This window comes from Schistocerca serialis, chromosome 8 (assembly GCF_023864345.2).
Source record: "Schistocerca serialis cubense isolate TAMUIC-IGC-003099 chromosome 8, iqSchSeri2.2, whole genome shotgun sequence".
In the NCBI taxonomy this organism is placed as follows: Eukaryota; Metazoa; Arthropoda; class Insecta; order Orthoptera; family Acrididae; genus Schistocerca; species Schistocerca serialis.
Window position 1 is genome coordinate 246,030,731 of NC_064645.1, and position 17,670 is coordinate 246,048,400.

The window sequence follows — 17,670 nt, forward strand, 5'->3', positions numbered from 1 at the left end:
TTTACATGCTGAATGTGAAATATTTAACACACAAACACATTTGCAGAGCAATCAGACGTTTGAAGTTGTTTTATTCGTGGCCTGCAACTGAAAAAGTGTCATGATTCTTCCACTGCAAAAGAGTCCGGTCTAGTTCCCCATTCGGATTTCCGGGAGAAGACTGCCAAGGGTGAGGTGACCATCAGAAAAAGATTGCCCAACCAACGGAAGGATAACGATCTACTAGTCGGGGAGTAGAGCGTCAGCAGTCTGAACGTGGTAGGGAAGCTAGAAAATCTGAAAATTGTAAGGCCCACTCTAGATATAGTGGGGATCAGTGACGTGAAATGGAAAGAAGACAAGGATTTCTGGATGGATGATTAGAGGGTAATATCAACAGCAGCAAACAATAGTATAACGGGAGTAGGGTTCGTTGCGAATAGGAAGGTTGGGCAGAGTGTGACTTACTGTGAACAGTACAATGATAGGATTATTCTCATCAGAATCGACATCAAACAAACTCCGACAACAATAGTTCAGGCATACAAGCCGGCGTCGCAAGCGAAAAATGGAGGGACAGAGAAAGTATAAGAGGAGATTGAAGAGGTAATTCAGTACGTAAAAGAAGATGAAAATCTAATAGTCATGTGGGATTAGAATGCAAATGCAGAGGAAGCAGTGGAAGAACGGGTTATGGGAGAATCTGGACTTGATACTAGCAATACGACAGAAGGAAGACCAATTGAGTCCTGCAATAAATTCCAGATCGCCGGGAGATACGGGAAGCTTCCAGTTAGATTATATCATGGCCAGGCAGAGATTCCGAAATCAGATATAGGATAGTAAGGCGTACCCCGGGGCAGATATAGACTAAGATCACAATTTGGTAATGATGATGAGTAGGTCGAAGTTAAAGAGACTAGTCAGGAAGAAACTGTCTGAAAAGAAGTGGAATACGGAAGTACTAAGGAATGAAGAAATGTTCAAATGTGCCTGAAATCTTATGGGACTTAACTGTTAAAGTCATCAGTCCCTAAACTTACACACTACTTAACCTAAATTATCATAAGGACAAACACACACACCCATGCCCGAGGGAGGACTCGAACTCTGCCGGGACCAGCCGCACACTCCAAGACTGCAGCGCTCGAGACCGCTCGGCTAATCCCGCGCGGCGAGGAATGAAGAGATGCGCTTGAAGTTCTCGGGGGCTATAGATACTGCGATAACGAATAGCTCTGTAGGCAATTCAGTTGAAGAGGAATATAAATCTCTAAAACTGGCACACACGGAGGTTGGGAAGAAAAATTTAGGTAAAAAGAACAGAACTGCGAAAAAACCATGGGTAACAGAAGAAATACACTCCTGGAAATTGAAATAAGAACACCGTGAATTCATTGTCCCAGGAAGGGGAAACTTTATTGACACATTCCTGGGGTCAGATACATCACATGATCACACTGACAGAGCCACAGGCACATAGTCACAGGCAACAGAGCATGCACAATGTCGGCACTAGTACAGTGTATATCCACCTTTCGCAGCAATGCAGGCTGCTGTTCTCCCATGGAGACGATCGTAGAGATGCTGGATGTAGTCCTGTGGAATGGCTTGCCATGCCATTTCCACCTGGCGCCTCAGTTGGACCAGCGTTCGTGTTGGACGTGCAGACCGCGTGAGACGACGCTTCATCCAGTCCCAAACATGCTCAATGGGGGACAGATCCGGAGATCTTGCTGGCCAGGGTAGTTGACTTACACCTTCTAGAGCACGTTGGGTGGCACGGGATACATGCGGACGTGCATTGTCCTGTTGGAACAGCAAGTTCCCTTGCCGGTCTAGGAATGGTAGAACGATGGGTTCGATGACGGTTTGGATGTACCGTGCACTATTCAGTGTCCCCTCGACGATCACCAGTGGTGTACGGCCAGTGTAGGAGATCGCTCCCCACACCATGATGCCGGGTGTTGGCCCTGTGTGCCTCGGTCGTATGCAGTCCTGATTGTGGCGCTCACCTGCACGGCGCCAAACACGCATACGACCATCATTGGCACCAAGGCAGAAGCGACTCTCATCGCTGAAGACGACACGTCTCCATTCGTCCCTCCATTCACGCCTGTCGCGACACCACTGGAGGCGGGCTGCACGATGTTGGGGCGTGAGCGGAAGATGGCCTAACGGTGTGCGGGACCGTAGCCCAGCTTCATGGAGACGGTTGCGAATGGTCCTCGCCGATACCCCAGGAGCAACAGTGTCCCTAATTTGCTGGGAAGTGGCGGTGCGGTCCCCTACGGCACTGCGTAGGATCCTACGGTCTTGGCGTGCATCCGTGCGTCGCTGCGGTCCGGTCCCAGGTCGACGGGCACGTGCACCTTCCGCCGACCACTGGCGACAACAGCGATGTACTGTGGAGACCTCACGCCCCACGTGTTGAGCAATTCGGCGGTACGTCCACCCGGCCGCCCGCATGCCCGCTATTCGCCCTCGCTCAAAGTCCGTCAACTGCACATACGGTTCACGTCCACGCTGTCGCGGCATGCTACCAGTGTTAAAGACTGCGATGGAGCTCCGTATGCCACGGCAAACTGGCTGACACTGACGGCGGCGGTGCGCAAATGCTGCGCAGCTAGCGCCATTCGACGGCCAACACCGCGGTTCCTGGTGTGTCCGCTGTGCCGTGCGTGTGATCATTGCTTGTACAGCCCTCTCGCAGTGTCCGGAGCAAGTATGGTGGGTCTGACACACCGGTGTCAATGTGTTCTTTTTTCCATTTCCAGGAGTGTACTTTAGTTGATCGATAAAAGAAGAAAGTACAGAAATGTTCACGGAAATCCAGAGGTACAGCAATAAGTCACTTATGAATGAAATAAGTAGGAAGTGCAGAGTCGTTAAGAAGAAATGGCTGCATGAAAAATGTGAATATATCGAAAAAGAAATGATTGTCGGAAGGACTGATTCAGCTCATAGAAAGTTCAAAACAATCTTAGGTGAAGTTAAAAGAATGCTAGGCAACATTACGAGTGCAGTGGGAATTCCTTATTAAATGCAGAGGAGAGAGAGGATAAGTGGAAAGAGTACATTGAAGGCCTCTATGAGGCGGAAGACCTGTCTGTCGACGTGATAGACGAAGAAACAGGAGTCGGTTTAGAAGAGAGAGGAGATCCGATATTAAAATCAGACTTTAAAGGATCTTTGGAGGACTTAAGATCTAATGAGGCAAAATGGATAGATAATATTGCATCATTGGGGAAATGGCAATTAAACGACTATTCGCGTTGCTGTGTATAATATATGAATATGACGATATACTATCTGTCTTTCGGATAAACATCATCCACACAATTCCGAAGATCGCAAGAGCTGCCAAATGCGAGAATTATCGCACAATCAGCTTAACAGCTCATGCATCCAAGTCGCTGACAAGAATAATATACAGAAGAATGGAAAAGAAAATCGAAGATGTTCTTAGATGACGAGTAGTTTGGCTTTAGGAAAGGTAAAGGCACAAGTGAGGCAGTTCCGAATATACGGCCGATAATGGAAGCAAGACTAAAGACAAATCAAGAGGCGTGCACTGGATTTGTCGAACTAGAAAAAGCGTTCGACAATGTCAAGTGTTGCACGATATTCGAAATCCAGAGAGAAACAGGGATAAGCTATAGGGAAATATAGGTAATATACAATATGTACAAGACACAAGAGGCAACAGTAGGACTGTAACACCAAGAATGAAGTGCACGGATTAAAATGAGTGTGAGACAGGAATGCAGTCTTTCGCCCCTGCTTCTCAGTCTTTACGTCGAAAAAGCAATGACGAAAATAAAAGAAAGAGTCAAGAGTGGGATTAAAATTCAAGGTGAAAGGATATCATTGATAAGAATCGCTGATGACATTGCTCTATCAGTGACAGTGAGGAAGAATTACAGGATATGCTGGTTGGTATGAGGACAGAGTATGGACTGGGAGTAAATGAGGAAAGACGAAAGTAATGAGAAGTAGCAGATATGAGAACAGCGAGACACTTAACATCAGGTTTGGTGATCGCGAAGTAGATGAAGTTAATGAATTCTGCTGTCTAAGGAAACAATGTAGCCCATGACAGACTGAGCAAAGGGCCAAGAGAAGTCTACCAGTATCGTACATTAATTGAGAAAGAAATTTCTGAATATGTACCGTTTGGACCACAGCAGTGAAACATGGACTGTGGGAAAACCACCAAAGAAGAGAATCGAAGCATTTGGGATGTGGTCCAACAGAAGAATACCGAAAATTAGGTGGACTGGTAAGGTAAGGAATGAGTAGGCTGTGCGCAGATTCGGAGAGGAAAGGAATCTGTGGAAAACTCTGACAAGAAAAGGGACAGGATGATGAGACATGTGTTAAAACATCGGGGAATAACTTCCATGGTATCATAAGGAGCTGTAAAGGGCAAAAACTGTTGAGGAAGACAGAGATTGAGATACGGCCAGAAAATAATCGAGGACGTAGGTTGCGAGTGCTATTCTCTGATGAAAAACTTGGCACAGTAGAGGAATTCGTGGCGGGCCGCATCAAACCAATCAGAATACTGATAACACAAAAAAATACAGTAGTAGCCAGCCATAATTGGTTCTGCCAGTAAGGGACGAACCTAACTGATTAATGGTGGGTAGGCTTATCTTATACCATTTTACACAGGAAATTCATGTGCCACTTCTTCTTGGTAGCAAAGTTATCAATCACCTTATCTTTAAATTTCTGATCACTTGTAAGTTGTTTAAAAAGGTTTTTTCTATGACAATTGTGTAGAGGGAACTTAAGACATCATTTGTCATTTGATTACGAAGGCAATTTTTAATTCTTGTTAGGGTGCACGTACTTCTTTCAGGAGAGGCTGTAGTGACAGGGAATGTAAGAATAAATTTGTTAAGTTTTTTGTTACTTTGTTATAAATGTCTTCAAGATCATTGTCCGTTATGTATTTTAGAAGGTCTCCAGGTGGTAATTACTTATGTTTGTCGACACAGCTGTTTCAAATGGCTCTGAGCACTATGAGACTTACCATCTGAGGTCATTAGTCCCCTAGAACTTAGAACTACTGCCCGAGGCAGGATTCGAAACTGTGACCGTAGCGGTCGCGCGGTTCCAGACTGTAGCGCCTAAAACCGCCCGGCCACATCGGCCGGCAGCTGTTTCCTAACTCATTTCTCAGTCGTTCTTTGTAGGAGAATGAAGCTAAAAGGTCGTTCAGTTTTGCTGTTGGGTAATTTGATTTATAATTTCCAAACCGATTCTTATCAAACAACTTATAAACTGAATATTCTGAAGATATACAAAACTCATTTCCATTTGCACTATGACGTTATGTAAGATATCATGAGATAAGAAAGGAGTGGAAGTCACCCTCACTAACACTCATTTCGCTCTGAAATTTCATGTCACACCTTTGAGTAAATGAGATCATAATTTTTTCTGAACTCATATCCTTTAACAGACTGATGGTCTTCGTGATTTCTGTGTTGCACATACTAAATGCACATTCAGTTTTGTGTTTAAGAAGTTCATAGAGAAGGCTAACATACACAAATGTTTCTTGCTAAAGGCAAAGCAGGAAAAGGAATTGAGCGTTATTAAGAACGCTAAGAAAGCCAGAAGCACTGTTGAACGGCTCTGCCTCCCAGTCTTCATCATCTGCGGTGGTATTTTGGAAAATGTCTCATCTCGTGATGTTTCAGGTATACTGTCTGAGCAGATCGTGAATTGAAATTCCGGCGTGCAGTGCATGTCTCAGCCAATCTGAATCCTTATTTTCTAAGAGCTGTGTTCTCTTTGAGTACTTGCTAAAAAGTGTATGGAGTCCTATAAGACTGTAAATGAAAATCCTAACTGCTTTGATATTTTCAAGACAATGTAATTACTACAGTGTAAAAATGTACGTCGCGTACAAAATTTTGGACACCTCCACGCCTACCTGCCATTACTGACGCTCCACAAAATGCGTGGCTCACCACTTTGTCAGTAACCCCCCCCCCCCCCCAACAAATTAAATGCATTTACCATAATTTCTGATAAACCATGAGCAGTTTTGTAGCTAGAAATATTCCTAAAACCAGTATATATTTTTAAGAGACCGTCTTGTCTAGAAAACCTGAGAATAATAATTATTTATGACACAAGAAACATCCAGTGTTTCACCTGCTTGTATTCCAACAAACTCACATGAACGTAACCCTTCTTTAATGCGATCATTAATGACATCGGTGAGGTCTTTGTTGTCGGAACTTTCATCTTCAAAGTGCCCTCTGAATGCAAACTCTTACTTGCCCAAGACGCAAACAACATCATCGATTATGAATTGGCTTTGTTTCACAATCGCATCATATCTTATGGCTGGAAGTGTGGCTCCTTCAGAAAATCCATGTTCAGTTCGTCCATGACCCAAACCCAAAAGGTGAAAACTCTCTTGTTTCTGAAGGTACCACTTTGAATTTTGGTGTTTCTCGGTTTTTCTGTCAAAATTTTTTACCACTCATACTCCGAGAGAAGCCGAAGCCCATTCTTTTTCACATTCCAGACCCACCAAACAAAATACATGTGAAAAATCAGTTCATTTGTTACAGAGCAACAGGTAAGCCAATGATACTTCATATACCAAGAAAAGTGAAATTTTATGATTTGTTCCCGTCAACTATTTTAATGTTTAAGTGTACGGTGAATCGCTTGTATCTATAACCGCTCTTTGTTTCGTTAAGTCCAGCCTGAAAATGGTTTGTCATCTAAATCGCGAAATAAAGACACCAGTTTTCCCTCTGCACAAGCCACAATCAGATAATCACCTGCACTCACGAATTATACTACCAAAACAAGCTTTGTAAAACCAGGACAGAACAGCGCGCGAAATAACACACGATTTCACGGCTGATCCGAGCCTCACTGCCAACACCCTGCGACACACATGAGTGATTGCTGCCCTGCCGGCTGCCGCGTGAAGACAAGAGGCTATTTATAGAAGCCTCCAGTGACCTGTTTAATAGGATACCATGCACAATACAATGAACTCGGCAACTCACGGATGGACCGAATGAAACTGCAGTAACTTACAAAACAAACCTGCATTGTTTTCAACTCAATGTTAAACTCTAACGCTACTCGCACTTTTTCTTCGAATTTTCGGGCAGTCTAAGGCTCAAAAGCAACTGAAGAGCTTCGCCACTGCTGGCAGCGAGTCGCGTGGTATGATCCGACCCTAGCCCGAAGCCAATTGCAGCACTGTTCCCGGGTGAAGGACTCACTGCAAGGCAATCGCATATCTGACACCGGCCCTCGCCAAAGCAATGTGTCGGTCACGAAGCTATTTCATTCGAACAAGACTGTCCGAAGAATTGCTGCTGGCAGCTCATAACCTCGTAGAGAGCTAGTGGAGCTTTATGAGTCGGCGGAACATCACGACAAGTGTTTCCTGGCACGCTAACTGCTTGACGTATGAGGTATGTGCCCTGCGTCTGACATGACCGGCCTTGGCGCCTTGTGTTGCGGTAGGTCCAGGTCACTCCGCAGCTGGCGCGCAGGCGCAGAGCACTGCTTCTCTGCACGTGGTTCTGCCGCTGGCCACGAGTGGCAGCACTGGACAGCGAATGGGTTGCGCTACTTCGTTGTAAACTCCTCTCGAACGCGAGGTAGATTTTCTACTCGGACACTCTCTTTCCTCACCTCTTGCACGTGAGACAAACCCTCTGCCCACATCCTCCCCACCCGACTTATCCTCAGGCGGCTACACCAATATGACAAGATTCCAAAATCAAAATGTGAGACCCAGATCAGAAGTTGACATGAATCGACATTGGGGCGTGGCGGCTACAGTTTTTTTTTTTTAATCTCTGTCTTCCCGGTCACCTTTTTCACTGGCGCCCTGATAGACAGCGCGAATTTAACTTGCACTTTTCGCAGATGATCCTTGAGTCAGAGTGTCTGAAATAGGCCGGCAGCGGATTGTGAAGTGAGAACGGAGAGGAGGGGCGCAGCATAAGTGTATCACGCGTGGGTTTCTGCGCGCAACGGTTCCTTCGGCCGTTAGTCCTGTTGGTGCCGAGATCGACTTGTGACTCCATTAGGTGCTGCCAATCACATTGCTGGATCGACAGTGTCCTCCTATGGGTATCGACAGTGTCCTCCTACGGCCTTCAATGGATTTGCACTTCCCTGTTTATCCATGCTGTGCGGACCTGGACACTTGGAGTTTTGCCCTCATCATTTCCTCGTATGCAAAGACCTTTCGTGGAAAATTTTACGGTCAGTATCGCTCGGGCTGTGCTGTCCATGCCTCTGCTGTTGGTGCCTTACGGATCAATGGAACATTTTAATTTATTGTGATTAATGTTGGCAGCAACCGTGTAAACGTTTGCATTTATTTCATTGTTGGAAATGTTGGCTGGAAATTAGTGACTGTCCCTACGTTGACGATGAAGTGTACCATTGAGACCTTTACCTGGTGTGGATTACCAAAGCCATACTCCGTTCAAATTCAGTGGTTTACTAATGAAACTTAAATTTCCTGTCATGTGTACGACAGTTTGCTGTTTGAGTTTTAGTGTTTAATGAAGTTCCTTACTCGGTTTTCCTTTCTCGGTTTTATTAACTTGATCATGAGCTGTGTGGCACAATTCCTGTTTACTGAGTTTAAGATTTTGTAAGGTTTGTAGTTCTATCTTTTATTATTTTAAGGCAAAGTCTCTGTGTTAAAGTGTGTGTTTTGAAACTAGGTTGTAGGTGGTCGTTAAGCCTGCGGACTGAGTCAAAGGAACACTTGTTTGTAGCGCCTACTCCTCAGGAGGGGTAAGCTTGACCATTTATTTTTCTATATGTTTTATTCACAGAGCCACCTAGCCGTGCAATTTTGGCTAAAGTTTGCTTAAATTGTTTGGGGAGGCATTAATTATTATAGTTTCATACGCCCTTAAGAGGTGCTTTAAGATCTACTTTCTTTAGGCAGTGTTTTTGGGAGTAATATTTACTACCTTATTTTATGATGAACTTTTTTGGACTTGTAGCCTTGATATCTCAAAAAAGTGGTGATTGTTGTCGATTTAATTTATAGTTCTGTAGCATAGATCTCACCTATGTGGAGTTTGTTAGCAGCGCCTCTTAGCTCTTCAGAAGTACGAGCACGACATTTCGGCGGCTGACGGCCGCGAGGGCCTGTTCTGTTGCGCCCCTGCACGTGCCTTCCGGGTGTGTTTGAGGAGTGTCTGCTATTGCAATAGTGAAACTGTTCACTTGGCGCCTCGCCTTCTTTAAGTTTCGCCTTTCCCTTCTTAAAACTCTGATGTATTTGCTTCAACTTCTAAATATTCTGCCTAAAAGCCTAAGTGTGAGCGATGTTGTAATTAAATATGAGGTTAGGTCATTTGCCTGATCAAATATTTGTGTATATAATTAGCGTGTTCCTTAAATTTCTATTTTTAATTATAGCTCACTATTCTTTGCTTGAGAATAATTTGTCATTGTGGTGACGCTGAGGGAATTAGATTAGGAAATGAGGCACTTAAAGTAGTACACGAGTTTTGCTATTTGGGGAGCAAAATAACTGATGATGGTCGAAGTAGAGAGGATATAAAATGTAGGCTGGCAATGGCAAGGAAAGCGTTTCCGAAGAAGAGAAATTTGTTAACATCCAGTACTGATTTAAGTGTCAGGAAGTCATTTCTGAAAGTATTCGTATGGAGTGTAGCCATGTATGGAAGGGAAACATGGACGATAAATAGTTTGGAGAAGAAGAGAACAGAAGCTTTCGAAATGTGGTGCTACAGAAGAATGCTGAAGATTAGATGGGTAGATCACATAACTAATGAGGAAGTACTGAATAGGATTGGGGAGAAGAGAGGTTTGTGGCACAACTTGACCGGAAGAAGGGATCGGTTGGTAGGACATGTTCTGAGGCATCAAGGGATCACCAATTTAGTATTGGAGGGCAGCGTGGAGGGTAAAAATCGTAGAGGGAGACCAAGAGATGAATACACTAAGCAGATTCAGAAGGATGTACGTTGCAGTAGGTACTGGGAGATGAAAAAGCTTGCACAGGATAGAGTAGCATGGAGAGCTGCATCAAACCAGTCTCAGGACTGAAGACCACAACAACAACAATATCTGTTCTACGGTTGTACCCTGTGGTTATTATATTTCATTTTGGGCTATCATGTACATTGTAAATAAATGTGATGATTCAAAGGCCAAATGATGCAAGAGTTGTGGATTCGTCCTTCCATGTGATTCTTTTCGTATGCCAACCTGTATCTTGCGGTTGCAGACATTTCGTGGAAACTTTTGATAACACTAAATCTATACAATATACTTCGGTTAAACTAATGATCGCGCACTTTTACTTGGCCCCTGAGTGGAGGACATTGGGAACGGAAGCCCGCGATCGTCTCGCCTCTTTTTCCAGAGCTGCAAGCTTATGCATGTGTTGTTGTTGTTGTTGTTGTTGTTGTTGTTGTTGTTGTTGTCGTTGTGGTCTTCAGTCCTGAGACTGGTTTGATGCAGCTCTCCATGCTACTCTATCCTGTGCAAGCTTCTTCATCTCCCAGTACCTACTGCAACCTACATCCTTCTGAATCTGCTAAGTGTATTCATCTCTTGGTCTCCCTCTATGATTTTTACCATCCACGCTGTCCTCCAATGCTAAATTGGTGATCCCTTGATGCCTCAGAACGAGTCCTACCAACAGATCCCTTCTTCTAGTCAGGCTGTGCCACAACTCCTCTTCTCTCCAATTCTATTCTATACTTCCTCGTTAGTTATGTAATCCACCCATCTAATCTTCAGCATTCTTCTGTAACACCACATTTCGAAAGCTCCTATTCTCTTCTTGTCTAAACTATTTACCGTTCACGTTTCACTTCCATACAAGGCTACACTACATACAAATCCTTTGAGAAACGACTTCCTGACACTTAAATCTATACTCGATGTTAACAAATTTCTCTTCTTCAGAAACGCTTTCCTTGCCATTGCGAGTCTACATTTTATATACTCTCTACTTCGACTATCATCAGTTATTTTGTTCCCCAAATAGCAAAACTCGTGTACTACTTTAAGTGTCTCATTTCCTAATCTAATTCCCTTAGCATCACCCGACTTAATTCGACTACATTCCATTGTCCTCGTTTTGATATTGTTGATGTTCATCTTATAACCTCCTTTCAAGACACTGTCCATTCCGTTCAACAGCTCTTCCAGGTCCTTTGCTGATAGAATTAGAACGTCATCGGCGAACCTCAAAGATTTTATTTCTTTTCCATGGATTTTAATTCATACTCCGAATTTTTCTTTTGTTTCCTTTACTTCTTACAAGAAACAAACATGTAACGGATTAATGTGTTGCTGAAGTGACACGAAAGTTTGTGCTGAGTTGCTGGAAGGACTAGGTACAACCTCTTCGCTCGTTTTTGTAAATAATATTAACAATCACTAGCCATAACAATGCACACAGATCACCACTATATTCACAAGGGCTACTTATTGTTACAGCGGGCACAACCGTTACGTAGCCGAGGTTGAAAATCAGTGGAAATGTTCAGGAGTAGTACGAAATCAGCGACTTCCACTGATCACAGAGGAGCGAAGTAAAAGCGTGCAGTCAGTATTTGTATTATGCTACAATTACATACATCCTCGTATAGTTTTGTTAAAATTCGCACAAAAATAGATCAAAATACCTTCCATTAATAACGCAGTAAATATTTTACTGTTGTTACATGAAAACACCATTTATTACTTTCGTATAATGTGACCTTCAATTAAGGTAGAAGATTATTATCATTTACGCTCGTTACTTTTCACACTCAACTGGCCTGGAAGTTTCTCCGTGTGCAGCTGCCAAAAAAAGTGTTTGTTATATTTTGCAGAAGAAAGTATGCCATTTTAGAGTTTGATACGAGTGCTGTAAAAAAAGATGGTCCCAATTGATCGCGAAATGGAAACCACAGTGAAAATCAGAAATGTTTTATTTGTAACAGTTAGCTACACCTTCCAGCCTACTTCTCCAGGTAGTCGCCGTTCTGACTTAGACATTTGTCGTAGCGTTGTACCAACTTTCCAATACCCTTATCATAGAAGACAACGACCAATGCTTTCCGCCAATTCTCTACGCTGGCCTACAGCTCGTTTTCGGTACCAAAATGCCTTCATAGCCAGCGGTTCATGTTAGCAGAGTCAATTACGGACTGTATTGTGAGTAATCAAACATTTCCAACTGAAAACGATGCAGGAGCATCTTCATTGCCCCTGCAGAATGCGGGTGAGAACTGTCTTGATAAAGAAACCGCACGACACTTATGTAATATTGGCTGCATAGCTTCAGGCGAAATTTCTCACCAGGCCCTCGTACTTGGCGGGAGACACTATTTTCAAGACATCTTTACGCGTTCACTGTGAGCTCAGAAATGAGAAGAGCGATGTGATGCTATCTAGGGTCATACTAGAGACACTGCCCAACACATCTGTGCAAAGCTTTATGGGAATATCATCGTCGTTTCCACTTCGCGACCGATCGGATGGTTCAAATGGCTCTGAGCACTATGGGACTTAACATCTATGGTCATCAGTCCCCTAGAACTTAGAACTACTTAAACCTAACTAACCTAAGGACATCACACAACACCCAGCCATCACGAGGCAGAGAAAATCCCTGACCCCGCCGGGAATCGAACCCGGGAACCCGGGCATGGGAAGCGAGAACGCTACCGTACGACCACGAGATGCGGGCGACCGATCGGAACTTATTTTCTGGATATCCCTCGTATTTCAAACGGAATTTTACAAAAACCACACATGAAGTATCCTGAAAATGAATCTGAAAATTAGTTACTTCCTTAACATTTCCTCACTAAACCCATACTGAGGTGCAAAAGTCATGGGTAACCTCCTAGCATCGTGTCGGACTACCTTTTGCCCTTCGTAGTGCATGCAGCAGCTCGACGTGACAAGGACTCAACAAGTCTTTGGAAGTCCCCTGCAAAAATATTGAGCCATGTTGCCTCTTCAGCTGTCCATAATTGCGGAAGTTTTGCTGGTGCAGGATCATGTGCATAAACTGACCTCTCGATTACGTCCTATGAGTGTGCGATGGGATTCGGATTGGACGATCTGGATGGCGACATCTCTCGCTCGAATTCTCCAGAATGTTCTGCAAACCAGTGGTGAACAATTGTGACCCAGTGAGATGGTCAATTGCCGTGGCAACATGAAGTCCGTCAATAGTTGCTAATGGTCTCCAGGTAGCAGAAAGTAAGTGTTTCTAATCAATGATCAGTTCATTAGGACCAGTCCCTTCCATGTAAACACAGCCCACATTATTATGGAGCCACCACCAGTTTTCATAGTAACTTGTTGACAACTTCGGTCCATGGCTTCGACGGGTCTGCGCCATGCTCGAACCCTACCATCAGATCTTACAAACTGAAATCTGGACTCATCCGACCAGGCCATGGTTTTCCAGTCGTCTAGCTCCAACCGGGCCCAGGAGAGGCGCTGCAGGTGATCTTGTACTGTTAGCAAAGGCACTCGCGTCGGTCTTCTGCCTTAGCCCATCAACGCCACATTTAGCCACACTGTTCCAACGGATATGTTCGTCGTCCGTCCCACACTGATTTCTGTGACTATTGCACCCAGTGATGCTTGTCTTTTAGCACTGACAACTATGTACAAACGCCGCTGCTCTCCGTCAAGTGAAGGCGCTGCCTGTGGTGAGAGATAATGTCTGAAAATTGGTGTTCTCGGCACTCTATTGACAGTGTGAATCTAGAAACAGTAACGTCCTTAACGATTTCCGAAACAGAATGTCTCATACATCTAGCTTCAACTACCAATTTGATTTTAAAGACCGTTAGTTTCCGTCGTGTGACCACAATCATGTCGAAAACCTTAACACACGAATCATAAGAGTACAAACGGCAGTTCGGTGAAAGCCCTGCCCTTTCAAGCCTTGTGGTCGTGATACTACTGCCGTCTGTATATGCACAAGTCGCTATCCCATGACCTGTCTCACCTTGACGTATTCTTCTGGTTAGTTCATTAAGCATTTGTGTTCGACAATAATGTCTCTGCAGCAGCATCAGTGCCTGGTAGATCTAGCACAAACGCAGTAATGAGCTACAAATTCTTGCAGAAGTTATCTTGACGTGTAAGGACCTTCAAAGTGATAGGCTTCGTTCACTTTTGTTCCGCGAAAAGAATGTCGTATTCCCTGCAGGGATTCCCACTTCAGTTCACGAAACAACTGTGTTATAGTCGCTTGTTTTATCAACCCCACCGGTAACAAATCGAGCAATCCACCTCGGAACTGCATCTTTACCTTCTTTAATTCAACCTGATGGGCTTCCCAAATACTTCAGCAGTACTCAAGCACGGGTAGAACTAGTTTTCTAAAGGTGGCCTCCTTTAGAGATCACACAATCATCCACACGTAACTGCAGGCTTGACAAGCATCGATGTGTCGAAAAATCGTGGGGTACGTCTATTGACCTAGGAGCAGACGTCAGAAGAAAGGTTCACTTAGACCCAACAATCAAAAAGCGTCGTAGGAGAAAAAAATAAATAAGTGGCTTTTACCTCGTTATTACCATGTTTTACGGAAAACACAGGCGGCGTTAAATGAATGTGAAAGCCGTTAATTTCCAGGCCAATAAATAATGTTCTACCCAGAAAATTCCCGAGAAACGATAAATGGAACACGTTTGGCTGTCAAAAAGGCAATGCGTGAATCCTTCAGTGACTACCATAGCAGACTCTTCTCGAAAGACCTGTCACAAGACATATGTAAAGGCTACTATTGACTCCGAAGTTCCTTTCCAGACACTCACGGATGAAACAGAAACTGAAATCGAGACCAGCAGAGCAAAACCAGAACTGATTCCGCTTACAAATATTTCTTTACAAACAAAAAAATTAAAAAAACTCCAAGAGCATTGTCACAGTTTAATTCTAGCCCACTGCAAAGATAAGTGATATAGGTATTAATTTATTTACCGTTACAATCATACACACTGCGAACACTAGATTAGAGGTTTCGGCATTTACAAATCCAAGACAGATACCGTAATTCACAACAACCACTGAAGAAACTTCATTTCCTCAGCGGAGTGGACTACAGCATCTAAGATCTGTGGATGGGCGCTAACGGGCGAAACCGCTAATTTCGTATTGGGATTGTGTGTGATTTTGCCACAAAATAATAGTGAACAACCCATAGCATACACAACGACTGAAACGTCATTGTTGCCAGCGGCGTTGAAAAAGAGCTGAAATCGCTAAAAGTGAACAAATCTCCAGGTCCTGGTTGAATACCTATCAGATTCCATACAGAAAATGTGATTGTGTTAGCCGCTCCCCCCCCCCTTTCAACAATAGTCTCCCTGACAAGAAACGGCGTTGATTGGCAACTGGAGAAAGCACACTACCTTTCTGCAGGAAGAAGAGTAGAAGTCGCCCATACAACTATCGTCCGCTATCATTGACACCTATCTGATGTAAAATACTTGATAACATTATGAGCTCAAACGTTATAAGGTATCTCGAGCACAATGATCTGAACCATGCAAACCAGAAAAGATTCCGAAAACACTGTCATCCGAAACTCTCTTTTTTGTCACATGACATCCTGAATACCATGGATCTACCGTCTGATAGATGCAGTGTCCTTTTGACACCCAAAAGCATTTGACTCAATACCACACCGCACTTCCTGTAGAAATCACGGAACGGGTATGCCCCCAGAGAAGTGTGTTGGGACCATTACTGTTGATGATGCAATTAATGACTTGTAGACGATAATAATAGTAACAGAACAGTAACATCAAAGTTTTGCAGATGCATTTAGCTAGATTGCGAAACATAATTAAATAGTCACTTTTCGAAACCACCTAAATGTCTCCCACTTCATCGCAGAAGTTCGAAATTTGGCTCAAAGGTGCCTACAACCTTCCTCTGTAATGGTGCAAAAGCGTGGCGCCCTGCGATGTCACTCTCGGGATCGGCGATGTCTCAAAAAGCAAGGTATCGACACATGCGCAAAAAAGGTCATTTTAAGTGTAAGCTGAGTCAGTGCTAGAATGAAATTTTCACTCTGCAGCGGTGTGTGCGCTGATATGAAACTTTCTGGCAGATTAAAACTGTGTGCCGGGGTCGGGCCGAGACTCGAACTCGGGACCTTTGCCTTTCGCGGGCAAGTGCTCTACCAACTGAGCTACCCAAGCACGACTCACGCCCCGTCCTCATAGCTTTAATTCCGCCATTACCTCGTCTCCTACCTTCCAAACTCCGCAGAAGCTATCCTGCATACCTTGCAGAACTAGCACTCCTGGAAGAAAGAATAGCTTCTGCGAAGTTTGGAAGGTACGAGACGAGGTAATGGCGGAATTAAAGCTGTGAGGACGGGGCGTGAGTCGTACTTGGGTAGGTCACTGAGTCAGTGCTGTTACATTGGTACTAAAATTTCACCAAAATTCAGCTCAACGCCGCCGTGAACATGTCGCACGATGCGTAGTCGTCACAACCTCCCTTACCCACATTAAACACCTTCTCCTGATACCCGTGTGAATGAGGTCAGAGCCGCGTGGGATTGGCCGAGCGGTCTTAGGCGCTGCAGTCATGGACTGTGCGGCTGGTCCCGGCGAAGGTTCGAGTCCTCCCTCGGGCATGGGTGTGTGTGTTTGTCCTTAGGATAATTTAGGTTAAGTAGTGTGTAAGCTTAGGGGCTGATGACCTTAGCAGTTAAGTCCCATAAGATCTCACACACATTTGAACATTCAATGAACTGCGACGCCCATTGTTGAAATCACACGGTTTTATTATAGGTAGCCGGGAAAAAACATTTCGGACGTACCGCCGCTCAGAATCGACAATAAAATGCCTAGGTGTCGCCATGAAGGGCGTCAATGAAACCACCCCTTCTCTAGGGCCAGGAGAGGCTTATTCGTATACGAGGGGTGTCCAGAAAGTAAGTTCCGATCGGTTACGAAATGAAAACGACTATGATAATCCAATAAAGCATTGCACAGATGTGTTGGGCAGTGTCTCTAGTATGACCCTAGATAGCATTACGTCGCTCTTCTCATTTCTGAGCTCACAGTGAGCGCGGAAAGATGTCTAGAAAATAGTGTCCCCCGACAGTACGAGGGCCTGGTGAAACATTTCGCCTGAAGCTGTGCAGGAAACATTACATACCTGTCGTGCGGTTTCTTCTTCAAGACAATTCAGGCGTTGAGATAAGAAACGGGACTTGTCATCATTTTTGGGATATATGAGTTATTACTGTAGTTGGTATTTTCACACGATTCCGATTCTGTTGGCTCTAAAATGGGAGTTGTTCAGTGATTTTTCCCTGTCAAAATCAGTGTTGAAATTACGTTTCGTGCAGAAAGAGGACTGGTCACAGAGACAAGACCCTATGTTGCACGAAAAAATGTGAGGCGTGAGGGCAGCACTGTAGCGGTTTGCAGTAATCAGCTGTGAGATTTCCAAATGACTTCAGTAATGGAACCGTCAGACGAGTCCGAAAACGATTTACATGAATTTAGAAGGAAGAAAAGACGCCACGAATTGTGGAAGAGGAATGTGATTAAACAAAAGAAGGTCACGGGTTTGGAGCACGCCAACTGGAAAGGAATCATTGTTCCTAGGGAGGAAACAGATGCAGATTGCAGGTAAATAATCATA

At 44.2% G+C, this 17,670-nt stretch overlaps 1 protein-coding gene and 1 non-coding gene across 2 annotated transcripts in view; both read right to left on the reverse strand.

Moving 5' to 3' along the window:
* LOC126416951 (uncharacterized) overlaps positions 1-17,670 on the reverse strand; it is a 521,435-nt gene that overhangs the window by 334,217 nt on the left and 169,548 nt on the right. The window lies entirely within an intron of this gene.
* Positions 16,130-16,208, reverse strand: Trnas-cga (transfer RNA serine (anticodon CGA)). Its single transcript has one exon. It is a non-coding gene; the product is annotated as a tRNA-Ser (tRNA).